This window comes from Lactuca saligna, chromosome 2, assembly GCF_052625555.1.
Source record: "Lactuca saligna cultivar CGN05327 chromosome 2, ASM5262555v1, whole genome shotgun sequence".
In the NCBI taxonomy this organism is placed as follows: Eukaryota; Viridiplantae; Streptophyta; class Magnoliopsida; order Asterales; family Asteraceae; genus Lactuca; species Lactuca saligna.
The window spans coordinates 169,075,555-169,098,242 of record NC_136418.1 but is presented as its reverse complement, the minus strand read 5'-3'; the positions used below and the strand labels follow the sequence as shown (position 1 = coordinate 169,098,242).

General features: G+C 36.4%; 1 pseudogene across 1 annotated transcript; it reads right to left on the bottom strand.

Annotated features, from left to right (window-relative positions):
• Positions 1–14,923: 14,923 nt before the first annotated feature.
• On the bottom strand, positions 14,924–17,426 carry LOC145032698 (elongation factor 1-alpha pseudogene; annotated as a pseudogene). The gene is made up of 2 exons (XR_013677190.1): positions 17,290–17,426; positions 14,924–16,586 (listed from the first exon to the last, which is right to left on the bottom strand). The product of XR_013677190.1 is annotated as an elongation factor 1-alpha pseudogene (transcript).
• Positions 17,427–22,688: the final 5,262 nt, after the last annotated feature.

Here is a 22,688-nt window from a genome sequence, read left to right as displayed (position 1 = left end):
GTCATTTAACAGTCTAAACGCCTCCTACTGTTAAATTTGAGATCGGTCGAGAATTAGCCGACGGAGTCTAAACGAAAGTTATAGATCTTGATTTTACCTACGCGTGGATATAAAGAACGTCGAAAACGGAGCTCGTATGCGAAAGTTATGATTTTTCTAAGTTTGAAGGCTGATACGCGATAGGGGGTGACGTGGCACCACCAGAAGTGGACACGTGGCACCACCAGAAGGCCACCACATGGACCAACTCGATGAGTCATGACTCAGACTCGACTAGTCCATCATATTTCTCCCCTATAAATAGAGGTGCCGGGTTCCATTCATTCTCACACCTTCAAACCCTTCTTTCTCTCTCTAAACTCTCTCTCTCTCTAAGCCTCCCTAACCCCCCTAAAGCCTAGGGTAACTCCCTAGCATGAGGCGGAAGCCCCAGAGCGCTCGAAGGCTCCGAGAAAAGAGCCTTTCGGCTCGGAAAACGCTGCTCCAGCGAAGCCCGGTTTTGCGAAAAACCCGCTGTAAGTGAGCTATGCCTACGCTAGTTTTAATATAGCTTCTAATTAATTATAGTAACATTATTAGGACCTTAAAATAATTATTTGGGCTATTATTATGAGTTATATTGATTGTTATTTAACACTTATATAATAATAATAATAGCTATACTATTAATTAGTCACGGTTATCGTTAGACTAAACCCTAGTGGTATTGGTACTAGGTTTTATCGAAGGAATTTGTTTTGAGAGTATCGAAGCGCTGTCCGAGTGCTGAGTCACCACCTACTCAGGTGAGTGCATGGTCCCTTTCATCTTACACATAGATATGAAGTATTTTAATATAAATTACATGCTATGTGTGCATATTGTTTGAATACTTGTTGTCTATGATGGATGAATGATTTATACATGTTTTAAATGATTTAAACTGTATATTTATTTTATATCTACAAATATGTTGGGATAAAACATGGGTAGATGAAATAGTTGGTGAGTGATGAAATAAAATAATGAGAGATAGGTGATGATAGGAAGGTGATGATAGATAGGTGATTATAAATCGGTGATGTAGGATACTACAACCTTGTTCGACAATATGGAGATGTAGTCATCTACCAGAGTATAGATGGCGACCACTGACTATTATAGACAACCCCGTGGAAATACCAGTAGGCTAGTAACCTGTAGGTGATGAATTACGAGTTTAGGCGATGTTGTAACTACGTATTCATGCGATGATAGTCTAACCCTTATTATGAAGTACGAGTCCAGGCGATGTTGTGGCTACGTATTCATGCGATGATAGACTAACCCTTATCATGATTTACAAGTCCAGGCGATGTTTTGGCTGTGTAATCATGCGATGATACCCTAACTCTTCCTAGACACATATTGAGGGAGTAATCCCCGGAATAGTATTATCTATGCAATGTAGGCGATGATCCTTAGGTAAAGTTCGTAGGAACAATCATATAAGGAAATACGATGTAAGGAGATGAGAAGTAAATATGATATAGGAGATGACCCTTGAGATAATATCTTTAGGGAAGAATAAAAGAAGATAATGGGGATGGGTAATTGGGTTGAGTGTTTGATTGTTTAAACATAATAACTATATTATTGTGGGTTGAAAACCCTATGTACTCACCAGGTTTCCCAACCTGACCCACTCAGTTTATTTACATCACAGGTGGCGATATGAAGTGACATTACACTGAGAGATTTAAAAGGATGTAGATCACTAGTGTAAATAATTGTAAGTTCTGTTTATGCTTATGTTTATGTATTAACGATGACATCCCAAACGTTTTAAGATGAATAAAAAATACGTTTCTTCGAAAATGTTTTAATAACGTATTTATCGTGTTTTTCTGGGAACAAATTCCGCAACCTTTTTATAAAATGAAGTACTCTGATTTTTATAAAGCATAAACAAAATCGGTCTTTTCTGGCCGTGATTTTGGGGATGTCACATTTTGACCCAACAATCTCCCCCTTGGTTTATAGCTTTCTTTTCTTAAATGACCCAACAAGCTCCCCCTAAAAAGTAGTTGGCTCTTCTTGTCAATCTTCAATGGGAGCTTGGCTTCAGCTTTAACCTTCGGTTTCTTCACAGCATCAGGATGAACATATGAATCTTCAATGAATGACTTCATCTTGAGCACTTGAACTTTTCTTTAAGATTTTGACATTGAACGCCTATTGGGTGAGGAGGCTTCTTGTACTGATTCTTGAAAATTGGCGCTTTCAGCTTGAGAATCTTCAGAAAGAACATCAGAGAGAACAAATCTTCTAGATCACTTCAGCAGGTACAAAGATAGCAACAGACTGATTGAGGAGGCTTCAAAGCAATCCGTCACATATTCTTCAATTTCTGCTTCACCTTGCTTCTGGGGGTTAAAGGATTGAATGTTGAAAGAATAATCTTGATTTCTTGGTCCTTCGAAGGTGAATTCTTCGATGCTCACGGACGAGGCTTTGGCTCAGAAATCTTCAACACAAACTCCATGAGTCTTATTTTTACCTGAAATCACTTTTCAAAACAAAACAAAACTAAAAGAAAACTTAGCACACAAATTAAAACAGAAACAAAAATATTTTTGGATTTTTTTTTGATTTTTCTAAACAAGAAATAAAATAGAAATAACACTACTTTTGGATTTTTATTTTTATTATTTTTTTGATTTTTTTATATTTTTTTATATTTTTGAATTTTTTTGATTTTTTTATTATTTTTAATTTTTAATTCTCCCCTAATATTTAAATTAGAAGAAACTATGACAAATTTAACAAAAATAAAATGATATCTAACTTTAAGAGTGATTTGGGATCAAAGTTTTTAGACAACCTTTATCCACTTGTCGGTACCTTCTATCTTCACGTCTTTATCTGGTCGATCGTCGGTATTGTTGTCCACTTAAACACGAAAAAATTATGACTGATTTAGGACATACTATTTGATACAAGACAAGGTGAACTTAAGTTCCTAAGAATTATATCTGATCCTAATTCCTTAGATACTATATCTTAAGGACCATTCATCTGACGATGACCAGGGATATTATTGTCCACCTAAATTCAGCAGCGAGATCTACAGACAATCTGTATGAGTTCAATTTTTAAGTGTACTGGAATGTGTTTCCCGCTTCCTGATATGCCCCAACCATCAAGAACTTCCAGAGTACTCCTTACATCGAGTAAGAAGACGACCATTCAGAGAGAGGATAGATTTAGAATTTTATTACTTATTACTTCAGAGGGGTTGAGAAGAAGAAGGTTGCATATGTTGTGTACCAGGTCGGATTAGAAGTCACACAAAGGAGACAGCATATGGCTAACAGATAAGAAGAATTTCACATATATATATATATATATATATATATATATATATATATATATATATATATATATATATATATATAACTTGCAGAGAATAGAGTTGCATATGTTTCAATCCAGGTCGAATCTCTTACAACCACGCAAAGGGTGCAACATATGACTAACAGACGGAAAGAAAGAAAATGATATTCTACAGACCTAATTTAACGGAATTTACCAGTCGCCCCATCCAACCGGAATTAAGGACATAATCCGCACATCGAGGAAAAGTTAAGCCACGGTTCCAAGTACGGGTTCAATTAATGTGACAGGTAGATTCTCATGTATATCTCCCTGCTCAACCTATCCGAGCGTCATGACATCAGGTTAAACGAATCTAACTAGGTCAAAGTTTGTCCAGTCCTTAAATTCATTAAGTTTAACTTTCCTAGTCAAGTCCATTTAAAATCTTTCGTGCCTACCAGCACATCGAGTCCAGAGCGTAGACGATTCAACTTAGGTACGTTACGTCGATTCAGGTTGCCCGTTATCACTTGATAATATCACTTCCCAGAACATCTCCCTCAAGAACATTTCATAACCAACGTATTTTTGATTTTCTGATTTTCTAATGTTTTTGGATTTTTTTTATTTAAATTTTCTAATTTTTGTTTTGTTTTTATTTCTCCCCCTAAATTTGTGCATAGGAGAGAAACGAAAGTAAATGCGCAAATTTAAACTATCCTAAAACAAAAATTAGTCTTTAAAGCAAATCAGGTTAAGAAAAACTCAGGAGTATAGAGAAGAAAACGCAAACCGTAATTCACTGATTGAATCTGCATTCAGAAAGTCTGAGAACAGCAAGCATAATCTCAGAACAGATCCAAAAATTCTTCATATCATTAAGCACTAACCCCATTTGTGATCTCTTCCTTTCTTCCTTTCCCGCAAAAGCACACATACTCTCAACAAAGGTCTGAATGTTGTATAGTTGAGAGATGTCCCTCACATGTGCCTGTAACAGCTACTACCAACAAACCAAGGTTTGATGATATGCTTCCATAGTTGCTCCGACACAGATCGGGATTAGTTGGTCTTTAGAACCCAGTCCATTTTGAAATTGGTTCGACCATGTTTATCCTTGCACGGTACTCTCTCCCATGACATGTCCTGTTTATCACAAACAGAAGATATAGAAATATTAGAATCGTTAGAAGATTTGGGAGATTGAGCCTTCAGAACCCATTTGTAGTTGGGTTTAACCCATTCTTTTTTCGATCTTGATGGGTGGCTCAGTACTTCCTTTTGAACTTGATGTCAGCCGTTGAGATGACTTTGATTTTCGCTTCATGGGAGCATCTTTTGGATTTGACTTTTTGGCTGACATTCCCTTCTTGCCCTTGGGATTCGGATTCTTGGACTTTTGGGTTTGCTTTTTGGCCTGCGCATTCCAGTCATCATGGTCTGAACGTGACCTGGAAGGGTTTCTTTTGAAGTATCTCCCACTTGGCGCATTTTTCCATCCTTGTGCATAGTAGGGAACGTATGCACGATTAGGACAATTTCTGGCAATGTGTCCAGGTGTTCCACAGTGAAAACAAGTCTTTTTCTTCACTGTGAAGTTATTTATTCCTGCCCCTGGTGGCATATCCTTGCCTTGTCTCTTATTGTTCCCAGATGCACGCTTGCAATAGGCACTCTGTTTCGCTGGAATTGGTGGCCTGTATTTCTCAACGGCAGGTTGATCAAAAGTAGTTGAGTTCGAAGCAATAGATTCATAGTTCAAGGAGATGTTGGTTTGTTCAGAAGAACTCTCCTTGTTCTCATCCTCTGTTACTTTGCCTACACAATAAGTAGCAACATTAGTATCTGCAATATTAATAACTCCTCCTGACACAAATCCAGTTCGTTTGCCATATCGAAGATGTGGCTCCCTATCAGTTTCATCCTGTGTCATAGGGATGGATGTGTAGTTATGATTATAAGGAGGATGTATACTGTCATACCCTAGACCATTGTTTTGATTTTCTTTGAATTTTAATTGGGTTTCATATAAGGACTCGACTGTCTGACTTGACGTAGTATAATTTTTGAAACTGATATCAGTTTTTCCACACTTGATTTTTAAAGCGTCAAGTTCTTCAGTTACAGCAGCAAATTGTCTCTTAACATAATCATAATTTTCACACTTATTGCTATACTCTTCCTGAAGTTTCCTAAAGTCCTTGGTTTTTGCTTCTAACTCAGCCTTCAGGGGTTTCTGTCGTTTCCTGAGTTGATATCCTTCATATCTCAGGTCCTCAACTTCTCTTTTTAATAAATCAATTTGTTCCTGGAGAAATTTAATCGTATCTTCACTAGATAGTGTACATGAAACTTCACATGATTGAGAACCTGAAACTTCATTGACCGAGATGTTTGCAGAACTCATTGTATTTCCACACTTCAAAGCATCAAGTTCTTCAATTACATCAACAAGACTAAGACGATTGAGATCTTTTGTCTTCTTGATGATAGCCACATCCATATCCCACGATTTTGGAAGTGAATTCAATAGCTTTTTGTTTATCTCAGATTTGGACAAGAAGATCCCAACTATATTCATCTTGGTAATAAGTGTAGTAAATCGCTGCAACTGAGTTTCGATGGTTTCTCCAGGGATATAATCGAAAATATTGAAATTTTGTCTTAACATATCCTGACGACTCTCTTTCATGTTTCAACTCCCTCGTAAACCTTAAAATCAATTAAAAAGCACAACTAGAAGTTAAAATAAAACTTAAAAGTCAAACCCTTTGATTATAAACCTCAAAAGTCAACCTTAAAAGTCAAATTAAAAAAGTTAAACTCAAAAGTCAAACTTGAAAAGTCAAACTTAAAAGTCAAATTTAAAAAGTTAAACTTAAAAGTCAAATTTAAAAGGTTAAACTCAAAAGTCAAACTTGAAAAGTCAAACCGAAAAATTAAATTTGAAAGTTTAAAAGTTAAACGAAAAAGTCAAAGTTTAAAGTTGAAGGTCAAACTTGGAAGTCAAAGTTAAAATTTTAAATAAAAGTCAAAATTTAAAAACTAATTTTTATTTTATTTTATTTTATTTATATTTAATTTTTATTATTGGAAATGAGGTTTTACAAATAAAAGAAATTGATTTTGGGGGTTAAAAGTGCCAATTTTCGAAATTTAGATACAAAAAGGAGAGGTTTTGAATGAAAAAACGGAAGATAAGTAAAATGTGGCAATGTAGATTAACTGGTAAGATGTTGGTCTTCTATGGAGGAGACCCAGGTTCGAATCCCGGCATCCCCCAATTCCGTTTCGATTTTTTTAAGTGCGAACTGAAGACCCAGCTGCCATGCGAGATGCAAGGTGCGAGGCGAGGACGATCTAGACCGAGCCACAAATTCCGAGCCGAATACTCCGAACCGAGGCCGTGAAGTCCGAAACCCTAGCCGCCGCCACCGAGAAACCCTAGCCGCAAACTGTTTACGGCCGGAAACCCTTCAAAGGTGGTAAACCCTTCAAAAAATGACGTTTTCACCCTTTTTTGCTCAAAAACTCGTTTTTATAAAAAATGCAAAGAACAAACCCCCCCTAATTTTCAGAGATCTATCCAAAAACGTAAAAATAATTCAAAAATAAGATCAAATAATGCCCCAAATCTGACAAAATTGACTGATACAACTTGACTCTGATACCAATTGTAAATCCCTAATCTGCCTGTGTATCAATCAAATCCGTTTGATGGTGCGGAATCCCAATCAAACGGATGATGTCAGATCAAATAGAAGAGAAGGAGAAAAAGAATAATATGAATCTTGAATGTATTGATAATATTAATTAAGTTCCTTACACAAGATTCACACACACAAACGTTCCTTTCTCTCTCTCTGGCCGTTAACTCTCTAGGGTTCATCAATCGGTTCCTCACACCCTAATACCTATATTTATACTAGGGGAACATGGGCCGGAAACAAATGGGCCGTAAATGAGTTTACGGCTGTAAACTCAGCCGTAAACATGACCACAAACTCATAATTATTACAGAAAAATACAATTGCCCAGAAAAGTAAAGTATAAACCATATTTTGACCCAACACCAGATCTACGAATGGCATGGATTGGATTCGAGCAAAATCGCGTTTATGGCTCTTGCATGAAGCAGACTCGGCGATTCGCTCATCTGACTCGGTGAGTCTGGTCGCGAGTCTCCGAGATTGTCCCCTTTTAGCTGTGTCGAGTTGTGTGGTGAGTCCAGGGTGGACTCGGTGAGTTGAAAGCCAAAACTCACCCATAATGGAACTTGGCGAGTCGATGCCCAGACTCGACGAGTTCAAGGCAATCTCCTTAGATCAAGAACAGACACGGCGAGTTTTTCGTACAACTCGGCGAGACACAGAATAAATTGTTCATCGGATGAAGATGAACTCGGCGAGTTGTTCATACAACTCGGCGAGTAGGATGAAGGACTTGAACATCAGTTTGGAAGGAGAACTCTTTGAGTCAACACCTAACTCGACGAGTAGAAGTAGAATTCAGGTCAATCGTTTGGACACTAAAAGTTGACTCTGACTTTGACTTGGGGCATGATCAGGGGTAGAATGGTCATTTTACCCAAAGGACAGTTAGCAGTATTTGGCTAAGTGTTTGGTGGGAATTTCAGCCGGAGGATTTCCAAAACAGCAGCAGCAGACAGACTATTACCACACAGATCAGCAGCTACTACGAGGTGAGTTACCTTCCAGTAGCGGTGGGTCTAAGGCCACAATGTCGGCCCACCGGTAGGAGATGTGTGATTAGATGATTGTCTTTGTGATATTCATCTAGAGTTGCTACTACCTGTGATATGTTTATGTGTTAGTGACAGTAGGGGAGATAATCCCCCAGAACACCGGTCGATAGGCCCGAAGGGGCGATCACGCCCAACCATGCTAATAGACTATGTGATATATGTGTTATGTGGTAGTAGTAGGGGGTGAAATAGTCCCCGGTATCCGGTCGAGAGGACCGAAGGGGAGGCCAACACCCAGATATGCTAGGCAGTATCCGGTCGAGAGGATCGAAGGGGAGGCCAGCACCCATATATGCTAGGCAGTATCCGGTCGAGAGGACCGAAGGGGTAGGTCGGGCACCCAGATATGCCTGACAATTTATGTATGTTATGTGATTGTATGGTATGTGGTACAATGGGGGAACTCACTAAGCTTTGTGCTTATAGTTTACAGTTTTGGTTTCAGGTACCTCTTCATCGAAGGGGAAGGAGCTGGCACGGTAGCGGTACATCATGCACACATGCTGGTTTCCGTATCTATTAGATTTCCCTGGGATTTATACTCTGATATTTTGATTGGTTGTATGATTTGGCTTTTAGACATGGTTTACGATGTGATGTGGTTGATTAAACAATGTTTTTAATTATTAACGTTTTCTTAAGTAATATTTTAAAAACGAAATTTTTGGATGTGAAAATTAGGTCGTTACAGCTTCCACTCTTGAATTGGTGGCTTCATTCTTGTTTCTAAAAATTGTAACCTCCTTAGATGAGGTTACTTTTTCTCTCTCTTTCTCTCTCTCTCTCTCTTCTTTATCTCTTCTTGAAGTTTACTTTCATTTTCATGCCCTCTTTAAGTTCATATTGGTTATTAACTTAAAGCTTAATGGATTAAGAGTTTATGGACTAGCATCTACATCAAGTTGAGTCATTGTTGGTGTCTTAAAGGTTCCACATTCTTCATCAATCTCCAAGCCCCCTAAGAGGATCCAAAGAACAACAAAGGTTGTTATTTCTTCATCCTTTCTATGGTTAGCATCTTATCTTTCTATAACTTGCAAGAAGATCTTTGGTGGGTATAAAATGTTTATGTTATTTCAAACTTTAAGTCTTTAGTTGCCATATTTTTCTAGCTAGTTTATGAAACTATTTTTTGAACTAAAACCCCAACAAGACTTACTTCATGGAATTTATCACGAGTAATTATGATACGATAATATCTTATATTCTTGAAACGGAGATATATGAGTTGTGGTTTACAAGTCATTTGTGCATTGATGATAGGTAAACACATCAGTAACTTGATGTTATAAAACGTGTTGTTATGCATGATCTGATGAGTAAATGATGCAAGCATATAAGTCAAAGTCTATTTCTTCCTTTTGCTCTAATGGGAAAAGTGATATCTTTGGGCCCCTTGGTGATTTGGTGATGACTTGTAGTGTCGGTCTCGGCCAAGGTTAAATAGATGTGTTCGATTAGAAGTTTTATGTCATTACAAATCATAAATAGCAAAACAAAGTATTGGACAACGTGGTCGATTTTGTTCCATGTCTCATATCCGAATGATGTCTTGCAGAACGGAGAATTATATGATCACTTATCTTAGGACATGTAACTGACTGGGTTAGAGTTCGACATCGACTTTTGTAAGCTATAATTTACTGATAAGTTTAGAAGTTATACTGCCAATTATAATTATTAGACTTATCCAAGTAGGAGACTGTTGGAGTAGGTATCTAACCCTATAATTATAATTGGTATAAACTTGAATTGATAGTAACACAGTCCTTTTGGGTTACCCTCAAGCTTAGCAACCAGACAAGATGATTTAGAGAGAGAAAGAGAGAGAGAGAGAGAGAGAGAGAGAGAGAGAGAGAGGTTGATTTATTATTTGGATAATAATTCTGGGATTGATTTTAGAAATCATATTATTTTATTAATAATTGATTTATTAATATGCTGTGAAAATAATATATTATTTAAAAATCATATTATTTAACTGTGACATCCCCAAAATCTCGGCTAAAAAAGACCGATTTTCATTTATGCTTTCAAAATAAATTCAGAGTAAATCCTTTTGATTTGAAAGAGTTGCGGAATTTGTTCCCAAAAACAAAACATGATAAAACAATGTTTACCAAAGCATTTCATAAAAGAAATGTATTTTCATTATAATCAAAACTCGGGGTGTCATGTTCCGATACAGACCAATAAGCATAAACGAATACATTACAAGTCATATAACAAATATTTACATATACAGACTTGTAAACAAAACAACTTGATGGTTCATCCATCTTACGCCCTTGCGCCACTTTCTGTAATACAAATAAAACTGAGTGGGTCAGGCTTGGGAGCCTGGTGAGCATATAGGGTTTTCAACCCACAATAAATAATTAAATTAATTATTATCAACCAACAATAAACCCAGTTACCCATTCCCATTATTCTCACTTTACGTCCCTAAAATAACCATCACAAGGGACCTAATCTAAGAATATTTTCATCGGGGTGACAACACATGTTGCGGGGTTTCCTCAACAATATAAGTCAAATAAGGCAACCATGAGGGGGATGGAATACAGCGAATGAACACCCAAGTTCATTAACACCTACAGGTTATGAGCTTGCTAGCGTTCCACTGGACTATCTAGAAAAGTCCGTGGTCGTCATCTAAATTCCGCTAGATGACTGGATCAAAACAACAACGAGGCCTCTCATATGTTTATTACACACCAACTATCTACCCATGTTCTACCCAACATATTAGTAGATAAAAACATACATTTTTATACATATTTTCAAAACCTGTATAGCATGCTTGATCAATACATTTTCCATATAACAAATGAGGCACACACACATAACACGTATTTCATATAGAAATAATCATATCTGCAAGATAGAAGAAAGTGAATATACATTCACACACATAACAACAAAATATACACATAACATGTATCTCGTATAAAATACTTTATAGTTATACGTTAGGAGAAAGTAACAACGCCTTCGCACGTATAAACGATGATAAACTTAATACACTCAAACCATAGTTGTATTATTATTGCGTTTATGAAAGGTAGTATACACTCACTTGATCAGAAGATGATCGGACAGCACTACGGCTTGCAGAAATCGTAATCCTCAGCAGATCTGGAAGATCTCTACGAAAATCGAACTTCTCGCGGGCAGAGCTTCGGCTCGGAAACCGCACTTCTCGGGATCTTCGGGATCTCAGGACTCGCTTCGAGACTCGGGAATATTACCGGGGCTTCGGGATGGATTTGGGGGTAAAAACGCAGAGCTTCGGCACAAAAACGAGAGGAAATAAGCAATGGAACCCGGAACCCTCGCATCCTATTTATAGGCGGCTGGAACCCCCTCGTACGCGGGGCGTACAGCAGTACGCAGCGCGTACTGCTTCCGAAATGCGTCATCCGAAGTATCGACACTTTGGTTGTACGCGGGGCGTACTCGAGTACGGGGCGTACCTCGGATCAGATCTGTGACTCCCCCTTCGGATAATGCAAGATTTTTTATTTAAAAATAAATACAAATTAATTAATAAACTTCGGAAATTCATATCTTCTTCATACGAACTTCGTTTTCGACGTTCTTTATATCCACGGAAAGGTGAGACTACGCTCTACAACTTTCGTTTAGACTCCGTCGGCTAATTTTGATTTTTTTTTTATTTATTTTTAATAGGCCGGGACAGAAAATTTCGTTATAAATTCATAACTTCTTCGTTTGACGTCCGTTCACGCCTAACTTTTTATCGCTTTGATACTAACAACGAGATCTTCGATTCTCATTTAGATCACTAAGGCTAAATATCGCTCTAACGTAAATCTCACTTTTTACGTTAATCAGCGTTGCCGGTTCTGTCGTGAAACTTCGACAGGTCATAACTTCCTCGTTATAACTCAGATTTCGGCATTCTTTATATCTCCGGAAACCTTGTTTCAACTACTACAACATTATCTAAAGATATCAAGTTTATTTTACACTTAAATTTTGATGCTTAATTTTATTCTTAATTAATCAAACCACATAATTAAGCAATTAAGCACAAAACACATAATACTCAAATAATACAATCTTATTATTTCAAAACGGGTTACAAAGGTTAGCCTAGACTGTTACATTGCTAAAAATTGCAAGCCTGGAAACACAGGCGTTACATTAATTAATAATTAATCAGAAAGCAAATGGAATTAATTTTGGGATTAATTGGAATAATTAAAAGTGCAGAGTTTGTTTGGTTATTTATTGAAAGATGAGGAAAAAAGCCCAAGGACTTCATTAGCTGAGGTGGACGAAAATCACTTGGGCAAGCCTAATGAGTTTTCATTTAAGCCCCTTGAATGAAAGGGAATGTGCTACTCGGTCACCAAGCAAAGGGATTTAGGATTTCCTCCTTCTACCCAAGGTTTGGTATCAAGCTACCTCAACTATATAAAGGGTCATATCCCCTCACAAATTCGACACTCCTTCCTTTGAGAAGTTTTGACGAAAATCTTATCACTTCTCCTCTCATCCTATTGTTTGTGTTGGGTGTGATTCCATTATAGCCATTAGAGGTACGACAATTATGATGCTTCCTTCCAAAGGATCAACAAGAATGTTTCTTTGTTATTTTCTATAATAACAATCAAGGTACGTAATTCTTAACCTTATTTGGTATTTTTCGAAAATAGCCTAGGTTTCCTAGGTTTATGATATTATTATTCGATGTCAACCCAACATAAGTTTTATGGATTATATTATTGGATCATGTTTTTATATCTGTAAAATGCATAGTTTAGACTCAACACCGAGGCCTGGTGAATACAAAATGTCAACATTATTCATAAACAAAAGTGTTAAGAACTTTAAAGTGTGCTTACAGCACTATGCTTTCTATGGGGGCTCTATAAGAAAGGTATACATTTTATTAATTTTCTTATAGCTTTGATGGAATTAGTTTTTTGTAATTCTTAATTTTAGTTAGGTTTACATTATTAGAATGTTTATAGGATCATTAGAGATTTTTTTTGTGGAAGAACACAAGATTGTGAAGAAGGTACTGAAGATCCAAAAAAAAAAAAAAATCTAAAGTTAGATTTTCAAAATTCATTTGAGTTGGTATTTTTTTAAACTCATGCAGTAATTTTTGATGCATTATGAAATGTGGATTAAACTCTAAGGTGTGTTTTGAATATGTAATTCATCAAAAACTAATTTTTTTTATGGATCATAGACTTATAGTCATGATTCAAAACCTTATTGTATCTTATTAAATTATAATATTTTTAAATATAAATTGTTCCGATTCAAAATGTTTACGATCTATAAGTTTTAATCCAAAATATCATGATTCAAATTCGTAAATGGTATGATCAAAAATATTATGATCCTAAAGTCTAATTATCCAAAACAAGTATAAACAAGTTTTTAAAAGAATGTTATGATCCAAATTACATATGACCCTAAATGAAAAAAAAAAAAATGATTTATGATCTAGAAATATTATGTTTATAATAATTAAATTTTATGATACAAAAATAATATAATCCAACATATTTATTATATTTAACTTGTCATGACATAAGAAAATTAATAATTTAAAGATATTATTCTGTTAAAATCCACACTAAAAAAAGATAATGAGAAAAATACGCGAACATGTTTTGAAAAAAAAAATAATAAGATAAAACATATAGTTGTAATTTTTCCTCAAAATGAAACAAAAATGTATTGATGTGATTTCTTTTGAACTACCGGGGAAAAATATTTTCTATTCCCATAATTTTAAAGCAATATAACATACTCCCTACAAATATTAATTAACGGACAATGCGTTCACAGAAAATAGCCCAACAAATAGTTAAAGACGACATTCCACTTGTCCAAACCTGCCGGACCAAAGCCCAACTTCCGATTATAACTTGAAGTCTTGAACTTAAAAAAAAAAAAAAAAAATAATAATAATAATAAAAAAAAAACATTTATTAATTATCGTTATCTAGATAAAATTTTATAAAATATGCTATCTATTTTTCTTTTCCTTTATTAAAATACATATACAACAATAAAAGTTTAAAAAAAAAATGTTTAATCATATATATAGTTATAAAAAGAAAACTTTAAAAATATTAATATTAACATTAATCATATATATCACTTAATAACTAAACAAAAACTAGAGTAAATTACACGAACGGTCCCTATGGTTTGAGGTAATTTGAATGTTTGGTTCCAAACATATTTTTTTAACTCGGAAGGTTCTTACTGTTTGTTTTTGTTGCATGTTTAGTCTCTGTCTTACCTAAAAAGATTATTTTACTCTTGATTTTTTAATTTATTTAAATAAACACACCTCAAACTCCACTTCCACCTCACCTTATTTTATCTTATCTATCTTATTTATTTAAATAAATTAAAAAATCAAGCGTAAAATAGTATTTTTAGGTAAAATAGGGACCAGACGCGTAACAAAAATAAATGATAGGGACCTTCCGGGTTAAAAAAAATAAGTTAGGCACCAAATATACAAATTACATCCTATAGGGACCATTCATGTAATTTACTCTAAAAACTTACGTTTTTTAACATTCAACATTCAGATTATTTTATTAATTTGACAAATATTTCTAATTGCAAATGTTTTTTTTTTTCAAATAATCCTTTTAAAAAAAGAACTACGCTGAAGATGGCATAAAATAAAATTTTCTTCAAGTAAACAATAATATTTTTGACATGGTATATTGATTTTTTGCAAGTTAAAGAACCACAATATCATTTAGCAAAAATAATGAGGTAAAAAAGAAAAATACATTAAAGATGGAACCAATCTATTAAACCACAACCATTTATTATTGTCACTAAAAACCCACAAATGTATTGTTCATCAAAATCAAAATATGAAAATAGAACACTCCATCACAACCAAACCAACCACCATAACTTGTGCCACCGTCTGTCAAGCACCCAAGTATCAACCCGGAAACGTAACAGAACCACCGTTCCAAGAAACAGCGGTAAAAGATGACACCAACAACAAAAGGGAAACACACAATCCAAAATCATAAAAAAACTCAAAAACAAAAAACCAAAACCCACTTTCAAATCCAAATCCATAATCGAACCGGGGATTCATTTCTTCTTAGCCGCCGCCTTAGTAATCTTAGCCCCGGTCGGATCCTTCTTGTCCACACTCTTAATAACACCAACAGCCACCGTCTGCCTCATATCCCTAACCGCAAACCGCCCCAACGGAGGGTACTCCGAGAAAGTCTCCACCACCATCGGCTTAGTCGGAATCATCTTCACCATTCCCGCATCACCATTCTTCAAAAACTTAGGTTCCTTCTCAAGCTCCTTACCAGACCTCCGGTCAATCTTAGTCAACAGCTCAGCAAACTTCACAGCAATATGAGAAGTATGACAATCAAGAACCGGTGCATACCCGTTTCCAATCTGACCCGGGTGGTTCATAATAATAACCTGAGCAGTAAAATTAGCCGCACCCTTAGCCGGGTCATCTTTCGAATTCGAAGCAACATACCCACGTTTCAAATCCTTCACAGCCACGTTTTTCACATTAAACCCGACATTATCACCGGGTAAAGCTTCCACAAGCGCTTCGTGGTGCATCTCAACAGATTTGACTTCAGTCGTAAGTCCGGTAGGACCGAAGGTGACTACCATACCCGGTTTGATAACACCGGTTTCGACCCGACCCACTGGAACAGTTCCGATTCCGCCGATTTTGTAAACGTCTTGTAAGGGGAGACGGAGGGGTTTGTCGGATGGGCGTTTTGGCTCGTTGAGTTGGTCGAGTGCTTCGAGGAGAGTGGGGCCCTTGTACCAGTCAAGATTTGTTGACCTTTCGATCATGTTGTCGCCTTCGAAACCGGAGATTGGAACGAATGGGATTTTCTCCGGGTTGTAACCGACTTTCTTCAGGTAGGAAGAAACTTCTTTAACGATTTCGTCGTATCTAGCTTTGGAGTATTTCGGAGTAGTGGCATCCATCTTGTTGCAACAGCAGATCATTTGCCTGACACCGAGTGTGAAAGCTAAAAGAGCGTGTTCGCGGGTCTGACCATCTTTGGAAATTCCAGCTTCAAAACCACCGGTGGTGGAGTCGATGATGAGGACGGCGCAATCGGCTTGAGAGGTTCCGGTGATCATGTTCTTGATGAAGTCACGGTGGCCAGGGGCGTCGATGACTGTGCAGTAGTACTTGTTGGTTTCGAATTTCCATAAAGCGATGTCGATCGTGATGCCACGTTCGCGTTCAGCTTTGAGTTTGTCGAGGACCCATGCGTATTTGAAGGAACGTTTGTTCATCTCAGCAGCTTCTTTCTCGAATCTTTCGATCACACGCTTGTCGATGCCTCCTAGCTTGTAGATTAAGTGGCCGGTGGTGGTTGATTTGCCGGAGTCGACATGGCCGATGACAACGATGTTGATGTGAACCTTCTCTTTACCCATGGTGAAACTGAGTTTGTTGCTAGATTTGAGAAAACAGTAATTTTAATAAAAGACGATTTGATAAACGCAGGCATTGCATGTTGCAGAAAAAAAAAATTAAAGCATATTTTTATATATTTCAAAGGAAATCAAGCATCGGCAAAAGCTTTCTACACTTTTTCAAACAAGGATTCAAGTCATTCTAACTATAATGGTGAATAGAAACAGCGAACAGATATAAGAACTTCAAATATGAATGAAAAAATGGTAGTATATAATTTAGAATCAAAAGAGAAGATTATACGTTACATAGTAAGTACTATGTAATAATCCGTAAACCAACATGAAGACTTAAAGAATAAATGTGATCGAAAACATGATCAACATCATCCAAATTGAAATGCGTTTGAAACTCAAAGGCTCTGAAGATATCATATGATCATGGATCAAGCATCTCGAAACACTAGCTATCATTGAAACAAAATAACTAAGATCATAGACTGAAATTTACGATTACACGGCTAAGCATTATGAAAAATACAGCAACGATAAGATAAACTAGTCGATAAAGCAGATAATCAACAAAAATAAATAACTAAACATCGATACCTATAATTCCATAATTCTAGGACAAAACAATCGATAAACAGATCAAACAATTACTTCAAATGAATCAGCAGGCTAAAAGAAGCAAATGAATAAGTAAACAATGAAGCAGAGATAAAGAATCGAAGAAATCGAACCTTTATTATTCTCTGATGAAGAAATAGAGAACCACCTAAGAGCAGAAAAACTTCGCGAGTTGAGAAGAAAGGGAGTATTGGGAACTTTATATGTGTAGGGTTTTTCTGTGGACCGCTGGATCAGCATTGATCTAACGGTGTATGTAGGTCACATCCGGCTTCATCGCCACGGCGGTTTAAAATATTCCGAATAAACCCCTGTTGAACTTGGGCAGCACGCATATAATTTTAGCCTATTAAAATATTCGAAAAATACGAGGAAAGGTATGTGTGGTTAAAAACGAATATAACAAAAAATTATTCAGTAATAAAATATTTTACTTTGAGATTTATCGGAATTTAAACAAATGATCACAATAAACGTTATCTACGAGCGCCAATTTGCGAGAATGTTTGATCTAACATAAAATATATCGAACAAATTTTATATAGTTCGATTTATTTAGTAAAATATAATATAATAAATTTACGTTGCACACATAATAGACTGGATGATGATTAATGATTCGCAATATACCATTTTCCTCAAAAATATTTTTGTGTTACGCATCCATGTAGTCGTAAATTATCGCCAAAGAGTAGCAACATGATTTAATAAATATAAATGTTTGAAGATTATTTTATATATTTATGTTATATTTACAATGTATTTTTGAATACCTTGGAATGGTTGGTCATTCATTATGATATCAATCCAATTGTGTTTTCATACATCAAAACATTCATATATCAAAACACTCTCTCATGCAATTACTTTATACGTTTTAAGATGAACACAAATATATAAAAAAAAAAAGATAAATATGCAACAAGTGATATCGATTTAAAAAATTCATTAGTTATGTTTGTACTGATACGTAACTTCTTAATTTATAGAAACAAAAACAATACATCAAAAAGTTGAATCAATTGTGTCTGTCCATGACCAACTTTAATCCCCCCCCCCCCTCCCCCCCCCCCCCCAAATCCCCTCCAAAAGCATGACGCTCTCGATAAGTCGGTTGTAAGGTCTTGACCAGAGGATTATACACAAAATAATAAATAAATATTGTTGATATCATACTCATTTATAGCATGTTATATAAAAATATAGCTAACATAGTAACATCAAGTTCACGCACGCATTTGGTCGCCCTTAAACATCTAATCCTCAGTTGTGCAATTGTTCGAGGAATCACACCCGATATAGGGGTACCGAATGTGCTATAATATGAAAATGTCACCAATATCCAAATCTATTAAATTAAGATGTCAAACAAGTAGCAAAAATAATTATGTAATACCAATTTTGCATAATAATCCAATATTTTTACCTTAAATGCATATACATCAAGCCATGCACAATATAGATAGGACTTTGGACAGTTCTTGGGAGAGTGGGGTGCAAATGCTCCTCTTTTTTTTATCAAAGACTAAACAATTGTCTATACATGTAATCCTATATTACTCGTTCCTAAGTGTATATGTGTTACAAAAAATAACATTTTATAAAACAAATAAATACAATATATTACAAAATATAGCTGCGAATTGTTGACTCTGCATCGGCGGGTTTGGGTTCCATATTGGGGCGGTGTGTGTCAGAATTTGATGGAGGAGGCACACAACTCTAGGTTCTCCATTCATCATAGGGTGACGAAGATGTATAAGGATATTCGTCCTGATTATTGGTGGTCCTGCATGAAGTGAGATGTAGCTTGGTATATGAAGCGGTGCTTGACTTGCAGGAAAGTCAAGGCCGACATCAACAACCTCACGGCAAGATGCAGCCAGTGGATATTTCCGTATGGAAATGGGAAGAATTACTATAGATTTTATCACAAAGTTACTCGGACTATGCGTTGGGTGAATTCGATATGGGTCATCGTGGATCGATTGCCCAAGAGCACACACTTCATTCCGATTCAAGAAAGTATTTTTGTAGAGAAGTTGGCTGATGTTTATATCTGGGAGGTTGTGGCACTTCATGGGGGTTTCGGTTTCGATGGTTTCTGACAGAGATGTCCGGTTTACTTCCAGGTTTTGGAAGAGTCTCCATGACGAGTTGGACACTCATCTCATTTTAGCACAACATTCCATACGCAGACCAATCGTCAGGTGAGTGGACCATTCAGACCCTAGAGGATATTTTGTGGGCGTGTGTTCTGGATTTCGGTGGGATTCGGGATACGTATATTCCGATAGCGGAATTTATGTATAACAACAGTTATCATGCCAGCATCGATCAACCTCCTTTCGAGATGCTCTACGTGAGGAAGTGTAGGACCCCGACTTGTTGGGGCGAGATTGATCAGCGGGTTATGGGGAGTACCAAAGTGGTACTTAAGACCACTAAGCTGATTCAACAAGTTCGAAGTAGGCTCCAAACAGCTCAGAGTCGACAGAAGAGTTATGCTAACAGACGTCAGTCAGTTTTAGAGCTCCACGTGGGAGATATGGTTCTCCTGAAGGTGCCACATTGGAAAGAAGTCATTCAGTTTAGGAAGTAGAGCAAGCTGGACCCCAACTATATTGGTCATTTTGTCACACCCCCAAACCAAGGATGGCGGAAACGTCCGGGGGTGGAGGACTTCATGTATAGTATCATACCCACAATTTCAATAGTAATTTAAGCAAACACAACCGACATATATATAATTGAAAATTTTACATCACTTGTATGAATTACATGTTTCAAAATCAATTACAATATGTTGACAAAATACGAAAAGTTTGACGCCTTAACGTCCCATCCTCAAAAGCACTTGATTACCTGTTTAGTGATTTCCTGAGAATACAAGTTGTTTGAAAAGTGTCAACACAAAGGTTGGTGAGTTCATAAGTTTTTGCTATAAAACTTAATAGAAGTCTTTCTCATGTAAATGTCGTGTTTATTTCAGAAAAATCCGATATTTCCTTAAAATCCGTATAATGTAGCCTTATGACCAAAGACCAAAAAGTATAAGAAATCATTCTTACTTAGTAGAAATGTCATGAGTTTGAATTGATATAAAAAGTGACTTTAAATCAACCTAAAACCTACTTAGGTTTTATGAAATCCCATAAACTTTATGAATTGTTATCTCCCTATGTGAGTCGCTATAATCATACTTTGACTATGTGAACCTGCCACGACGTTTCTCAGGCGTCGCGAAAATGAAATGACATTTGTCACCCGTAGACCTGCAGGTCCCACTGTAGCTAGCAACAATGTGTGGGGTGTCAAACCCAATATAGATCTATATACAAGTATCACGTTCTCCCTCCAGGAGACTCTGATTATAACTACCAGGAATTATATTTCGCACTCGGACGTACGGAAAGAGAGAATGTCTCACAATTTAGGGTAACAAGTTTACGTATAATGTGTGTGAGTGTAAACCTTTTTTGTATGAATGTACTCTTTTAGTACGAGTGTGTTATGCAATATATCATAAACTATATCTATTATAGTTTATCTAAAACGTTTGTAATATGTAAGAACTCTTTTATGGAAATGTATTAGTGTTATGAATTTATTAAACTATACTTTTTATAGTTTAATATACGTGTTCTAAAATGAATGAATAATATTTATTATGAATGACTTAGTTTCAGTTCATGATGATAAACTAACAAAGAAACACATTCAATAATTAGAACTTATGATTATACACTTTGCTCAACATAATACAAAGTGTTATGATATTTACATGCTGTTGGCTAACTTTAGCCATTCTACACTGTTTTGGAAAAATCATAGAAAAAACATACGAAGTTGAAAACTAGATCCATAAATTATGAGAGTTCACAAAATGTGTCTATTTTACTCATAATTTTTATCACGATTTTTAATGACCTCCAACTTGGGTGAATAAGTCCATAATCACAGACTGGTCCGGATTGTTGTTTGAAATGATAGGCAGTTTTGTAAAAATCACCATAAATTGTAGAAAAATCATATGGAGATGTGCAAGTAGTCATTTTAAAGCTAAGAACCTGAACTATTTGCAGCTTGTACAGTTTTGAAAACAAAAATGTTTAAGATGCCCAAAACAGTCCATGAATGGAGTTGAACTTTTCTGATGAAGGCTGTTAGAAAATTTTAGTTATGTTCTTGGTGTTTTAACTTGTATTCCCCCCTTAAAAACTTGAGAAGAATGAAAATGTAGGGGTATGAACTCATCTTAAGTGATTTCAGTAGATGATTGTTGAAGAATGGAAGTGTTTAACTCAATAACACTTGGAGATGCCTTGAAGATTTTCGATAATCTAACATCATAGTTATGGAGTTTGTGTAAGCAATCAATGATTTGAGTAGAATGAAGTGAAATAATCATAAGGAGGATGAATTATACTTACTAATAGTGGAAGAACACTTGAAAATCAGCCTTGAATCTCGAATTTGGTGGAGAAAAAGTTTGAGAGAAAAGTGGTGTTTGATACTTAGTGAAAGGAGAGCAATTGAGAAAAATGAGGAGAGAGGATGTCTGTTTCAGCTCTAAAAACGTGAGAATGAGTGGAAATTGAGTGTAAGGGACATTGAAGTGACCTAGGTAAGGTGGGGAGGTGTGGCTGGTCATAAAGTGGGTGTGGGGTGGTTGCTTGTGACATAAGTTAAGGCAAAGTCAACACTCCACCTCTTTGTACTTTACCCACTAACTTTTACTATTTAAATAAAGATTTTCATGAAAATATGATTAAATTGTGAATATTTAGGGTTCATTATGTTAAAATATAATTTTGGGTGAAAATCCCGCATTAAAATAATTAAAAACGGGCCTTAAACGCAAAACTACGCGAAAACCGGGAAGAAAAGCATTCCCAGCGAGACCTCTCGGTCCTTGCTGAGGACTGTAGCCGGAAACGAAGGGAGGCGAGGAAGCGAGAGGAGGCGAGGAAGTGAAGGGAAGGCTCGGTCCGGAGATAAGAGGTGAAGGTGGTCAGACCCGAAATGAGCCGAATGAACAGTAGCCTTCGGGTTCGGTTCTTCCTGGGCTCGGGTTCGGTTCCTCCTGGGCTCGGGTTCGGTTCCACTTGGGCTCGGGTTCGGTTCCACTTGGGCTCGGGTTCGGTTCCACCTGGGCTCGGGTTCGGTTCCTCCTTGGTCTCGGGTTCGGCTCCTCATTGCTCTCGGTCCCTAAGAGGACCTTCGGGTCCTAAGAGGCTTCGGCTCTTATAAGGGGGTTTCGGTTCCTAAGGTCCATTTTTCTCGTTTTTACCCCGTTTTAAGCCGTTTTTGACCCGGTTAAGGGTCGGGATGGCCCGAAAGGCTATAAAAAGTCCAAGGAACTTTTGAGAGAGATTTGGGAGAGATTTCACATACTTGGAGAGATTTTGGAGAGATTTAACATTCTTGGAGAGATTCCTCATACAAAGAGATATTTGAGAGAGATTTCACATACTTGGAGAGATTTAGGAGAGATTTGACATTCTTGGAG